This window comes from Petaurus breviceps, unplaced genomic scaffold, assembly GCF_028583685.1.
Source record: "Petaurus breviceps papuanus isolate PSGF00001 unplaced genomic scaffold, PetGlider_PUasm1.0 90925, whole genome shotgun sequence".
Lineage (NCBI taxonomy): Eukaryota > Metazoa > Chordata > Mammalia > Diprotodontia > Petauridae > Petaurus > Petaurus breviceps.
This window is the reverse complement of record NW_027187380.1, coordinates 21255018-21261349: the sequence shown is the minus strand read 5'-3', so window position 1 is coordinate 21261349 and position 6332 is coordinate 21255018.

The following is a 6332-nucleotide window of genomic DNA, read 5'->3' as shown; positions in this document are numbered from 1 at the left end:
GTAAGGATCAAATCAAATAATCTTTGTAAAGTACTTTGCAAAACTTATAGTGACATATACATGTCAGTTATTATTTTTGTTGCTACTCCTTCCAAAGGTATAGCTAAACAGGAATCTATACCTTCTCATTCTAGGTGACCCTTGTCCATGGCATTTCATATATCCTTGTAATAGTAATAGAATTTAAAGATACCCCTGTATTGGCTTGGTTGGAATGATTGTGTTAAAACTCAGAGCTTGTGAATCCCACTTGTGGGATGGACTTGTTGATGTGAAAATAGAGTGCTGAACTGGGAGGAACTGGTGACATACATTTAGAGAGACACAAGCAAAGACAGAGTCAGAAAAACTTTTTTGGAAGCAGCATCTTGGAGGCAGAGAGAGATGGAGAGGATAGCTTAGGGCCAGTTTGAATTGCCCAGGACTTTTGAAAGCTGCCACCCAGAGCTGCCAAGGACTGAGGAGACATGGTTATTATGCTGGCACTTTGTCTGTCTGTTTTGATGTTGTTTTGCCAGATTTGTTCACTGGTGAAAGACAGTCCTGTTGTTGCAGAGGTGCTGGAACCTTGCTGTTGATTCCTGAGACTGTTTTGCAGACAGAGAGTGAATTCTGTCCACTGGTGAAGGACAGTGCTGTTGTTTCAGAGGTTCTGGAAACTTGCTGTTGGTTCATAAGCCCTGAAGAAGGATTTTCTTGTTGTATGTTTACAGAAATCCTGGAAGAGGGTTTTGCTAATGTTTTCGGGAGTCCTAGGACTGTTCTGCAGACAGAGAATGAATTAATGAAGAGACTGGAAATGTATCTTGTGGCCTTGCTAAGCTTTGTCTCCCCAGGAACAAAGATTGCTGAGAACTTGCCTTGGGTCAAGATGAAGAAAAGACCTCTCTTTGGGTATTAAATGCTATGCTTAACCTTGTTGTAACTCAGGGGTAGATTCAATTGCAATCCAAGGGTGGGGAACTTTTGACTTTTTTGTGCTTTGTGATTGACCAAATGAATGTACTTTACTTATGATTGGAAACTAATCTCCATTTGAGAAGAGGGGCTTTGTGGTTGACTAAATGAATTATAATATCAAAGGGTGGAGTAGTACTTGGAGATTATTGAATTATACTTGGTGAATATTGTATTTTGAATTATGCTATATTTTGATTTTCTCTGTTCTTAATTTTTCACTGATTAAAATGGAGAGCACCTATGCTGGTATTTTGAACCTTGGTAAGTTGCCTTTGCTTCAGTACTCTCTTTTCACATCAACAAGTCCATCCTACAAGTGGGATTCACAAGCTCTGGGTTTTAACACAATCAATCCAAAAACCAAACCAATACAGAGAGATATTTAAATTCCATTGCTATTACAATCCTTCATAGAGGAATCACCCTAGGATTTGAAGTTTCCCTTTAGGCCTTTATTTCATTGATAACAGAAAAGCACCCTAGTAGTACCCAGGCTGTCAATCTATTATTCCTTATTCTTGACATGCAAAGTAGAGATCCTTAAAATCTAAGATTTAATGACAAAATTAATATTAATAATAGCTTAATATTGATTATATTAATATTAATCTGGGTACCCCAGATGATCCATTTTTTTTCTGATTGTACATAACCTTGACAATGCCTTTTATGCCATTTGTTATGTACAAATCATGGATGGGATAATTCTATTTACATTCTCGATGCTTTGCTGTATTCAAAATTTGGGTTATCCACAACTTACCTGAAGACTGACAGTAAGATGAGCACACGTATGTGAGAGCCGGTTCAAACTAGCTCACAAAGACCGATTTTAAAGTTTTCACTGAGCTCATTTTTAGCTCCCTTTTGTGTTTTCCCTCAGTAGAATAAAGATTCCTTCAGATCTTGCCTTCTTAGATTTGTTTCCCAAATACTTTGCATTGTGCCACATAAATAAGTGCTTAGTTATTCTTTATAATTCATGAAACATGAGGTAATAATTATTCTACTAGTAAATTTGATCATCAGTGCCCATACTTTGAATGGATTGGCTAGTACTTCTAGGTATATCTCCTAGAGAAAACAAACTGTAAAAGTCAGAAACTGTAAAATGGGCATACTTACATAGTTGTGAGGATCAAACCATAAAATGCTTGCAAAGCACTTAGCAAAGAATGAATCTGTCAGAGAACTTGAAGAACTAACACATCCTTGAGTGAGACTGAAGAAGTGAGAAAAGAAAATTCACTCTTATTCTAAGATTCTTGATTCTTGAGGGAAAGTTTATTTGGCTACATTCTGAAGACCGAATTATTTAATTCTAATGGTATTGTTTTGATGTACTCAGTACTTGAAAGATGGGTGAGAGGAATTCTAGTCCATAACTTCTTTTCAATGTGATTATAAGCTGAGGTGATCTTTCTATGATTTTCCTTATATTAACTACCTAATAAGGAAAGCTTTATTTTTATTGTTATGCTTACATATTAATTAGAAGAAAATTTTTTCCTACATCCCAGTCTTATCAAAGATATTTAAATGATATTCTTTGGTATTGCCAGCACAATAATACATTTGTAGATGGAAAGTCTTAAAAATCTGTAAATTGTCAAGATAATTCTAAATATTTGGAAATTATGTAAAAAGCCAAAACACTTAGATGATTGATTCTAGTTCTCAATTTTCATCCTTATATCTGCTACTAATATTTGGCGTTAAGCACAGTATTACTTGTCCTGTGATTTCATTATTTCTGATGAGAAAACTCCTTCTACTCATATATCTTGACACATGCTCTATAACTTAAAGGTTTAGATATGCATGGGACTCTTGGAAAAGTTAGTTCATTTTCCCAGGGTCACACAGCCAGGAGGGTCACACAGGCCAAAGGCAGGAACTGAAAGAAGACTCTTTTGACTCCAAAGCTGCTTCACATCTCTAGTCACTTCATCTGTAAAAAGAAGGGTCTTGATTAAATTTTCTCTTAAGTTCTAAAGTTCTTTCAGCCTATCATTTCACCTCATCTTAGCTTACTTCAAAAACTCAGTCTATTTCTTCTATAATTTCTTATGTTGCAATAATGTACCATTACAGTCATTCATCATAATTTGCCTAGCTATTGTGCAATTGATAACCACTCATTTTTTCTCTGACATGTGATGTACGTTCAGGGAAGTCTAGCACTCCTGGCGTGAGGGCTGCTGAGCCCTTTTCACCTTTTACATCCACCTGATCCACTCAACTCTTCCTTGTGGCTCCAAGAAGCATGTGCTGTGGCCACAATCCAGTAAAACATTTTGGAGATGGGTTAAACCTGGTTGAGGGCAATGGAGGGTTCTCAAACCTGTCAGTGATTTGGTGGGGTGTCTACCCCAAGCATATGAAGGCTTTCCCTTGGTAGAATTGGCAGATAAGAACAATTTGTTCCAAAATCCATGAAGGCAACTAAAGTAGGCACTATGATACACTTAGAGCTTGGTTAGATATCAAAGATACCAAAGTCATCCTCTTCATCTTGAGCCATCAGCAGTTGTCTTGATTTTGTACTGCCAGTGGATTGTGATGACTCTGGAGGAGAGAGTGAGGCCAAGGATTTCATGAAATTTTTCCTCTCTTAAATTCAATTTATACATAAATCAAAAAATATCATCCATAACATTTTTACAAGTTTTACCCATTGTGAATACCATTGTGAAAGGCAAGTGATGAAGCAGCAGGTGTGGATACCCCGAGCCATAGTCACAATCCTGCTCACAAGTAGCTCAGGACATAGGGTCATTTTACTGAAAACAACCGAGGGATTCAACAACATTTTGGACATCTGAGCAACCTTTTAAAGATCTTACTGCTCACCTCCTTGTGTGAGAAAGTGGCTAGAAAAGGTGTTCTAAAAATTGTCTTCTTACCCAACCCTGGTCTGATTACCCTGTGATACCTGAAAAACAAACAGCTCTTGTTGTAAGAGAACTCAGGAGGTATCACATCCTAATAGCCCGGAGTGAAACAAGACTGGCAAATGAAGACCAGCTTACTAAAGCTGGAACTGGAAACACATTTTTCTGGAGTGGGACCAGTGAAGGGGACTGCTGTGAAAATGGCATAAGTTTTGCACTTAAACTGAACTAGTCAGCAAGGTTTCATGCCCACCAAAAGGAGCATGTCATGCCCTTAAGAAAGTGCTGTGCTCTATGAGCAAAGCAGAAACTCAAAAGAAATACGAGATGTGCAAGATTAGAGAAACCACCCCCAAATGTTCACTTGGACTATTTCTGTCCAATCTGTGGTATAACTTTCCAAGCTTGTATTGGTCTGATCAGCCACAGTTGTAACTTCACTCTAGCATAGTGATGTCATTTTGGTCCTCTTTGAGAATGGACAACAACCAAATCACACTTCCTCTCAGAATTAAGTATCTATGACCAATGACTAAAATATGTATATATGTCCTAGTTTCTTTTTTAAATTTGAATTTATTCAAGCCTCCTTGATATTGTTTTTGCTGTTATGTTACATGCTGAATTGGCAAGAAATTACAAGTTGTTGCTTCAACTGGATTCAACAAACTTTTAAAGTGACTGACATATGGCATTTTATTATGGATACAAATCCCTAAAAACAAGAACAAAACACACGCACACACACACACACAATACCTCACTTGTAGTAGCTTTGCAATCTATGAGAAATAAGGGGTGGCGATAATATAATGGAAAAGTGGAATAGAATTCTAATAAAATAATTAATATGAGCAGAGATTTTATTATTTATTAATATTGTTTGAACCTAGTTTTATGTAGCTGGGAAATTGTCTAACTCAATGTTTACAGTAGAGGTCACTCTGACCTCAGAGATGCTTTAGTTTCAGGGAATACTTAAATCCAATCCAGATCTCATTTTGGGTCCACTCTGCTTTGGGTTCCCTAAATTAGATTGAATATTTATACTTACCTGCTGATGTGTGTTTGTGTGTATGTGTGTGTATCAAACTGCCTTTTTCTTGTAACTGGATAATTATTTACATGCAGTTCATGTGTTGAACTTATGAACTTTTTTTTAAACTTGAAATTTGAAATTTATTTATTTTTAGTTTTTAACATTCATTTCCACAAGATTCTGAGTTACAATTTTTTCTCTCCCCATCTTTCCCTCATCCCCACACCAAAATAGCAAGCCCATTGAGTATCCCTTCCCCCAATCCGTTCTCTCTTATATCCTTCCCCTTTAACTCCCTAAGTTTCTAGTTTGGCACCATGAGTTTCTATAACCCAGTACCTGTATGTCTTATTTACTAGTTGCATGTAAAAAACAATTTTCAAACATTTGTTCCAGATTTTTTTTCCCTTCTTCCCTCCTCATCCACCCCCAAAGGAAAGATAAGCAATTCAATATAGATTTTACAGGAGTAGTTACCCAAATCATTTCCATAGTAGTTATATTGTGAAAGACAAACTATGTTTCCCTCCATCCCATTCAACCCCACACTTACTGTATTTTCTCTTTTGACCCTATCCCTTTCCAAAAATGTTTGCTTTTAACTACCCTTTCCCACAATCTGCCCTCCCTTCTATCCTCCCCCTTTTTATCCCCTCCCCCCTTTTCCTGTAGGGTAAGATACCCAATTGAATGTGAATGTTATGCCCTCCTTAGGCCAAATTCAATGAGAATCAGGCTGTCCCATTCCCTTTCACCTTCCTACTCTTCCCCTCCATTGTAACAGTTTTCTCTTGCCTCTTTTATATGAGATAATTTACCATAATCTATCATTCCCTTTCTTCTTCTCCCTATAAATTTCTCTCTCACCTCTTCATTTTGTTTTTTAGATATCATCCCTTCATATTCAACTCATCCTTTGCCCTCTGTCTATATATACATGAACATACAAATGCCCACACTCTCATACATATTTATGTGCAATACATCCTCCTATGCATACACATGTATACATAAATACATATACATATACATATATATATATATATATATATATATATATTCTCTTCAATGGTCCTTATACTGAGAAAAGTCTTATGAGTTACAATTATTGTTTTTTCCATGTAGGAACATATATAGGTCAACTTCAATAAGTTCCTCATGATTTCTTTTTCCTGTTTACCTTCTCATGCTTATATTGTTTCTTGTATTTGAAAGTCAAATTTTCTGTTCAGCTTGGGTTTTTTCATCAAGAGTGCTTGAAAGTCTTCTATTTCATTGAATAACCATATTTTTACCAGTATCATTATACTCAGTTTTGCTGGATATGTGATTGTTGATTTTAATCCTAGCTCCTTTGACCTCTGGAATATCATATTCTAATGTAGAAACTACTAGGTCTTGTGCTATCCTGATTGTGTTTCAACAATACTCAAAATGTT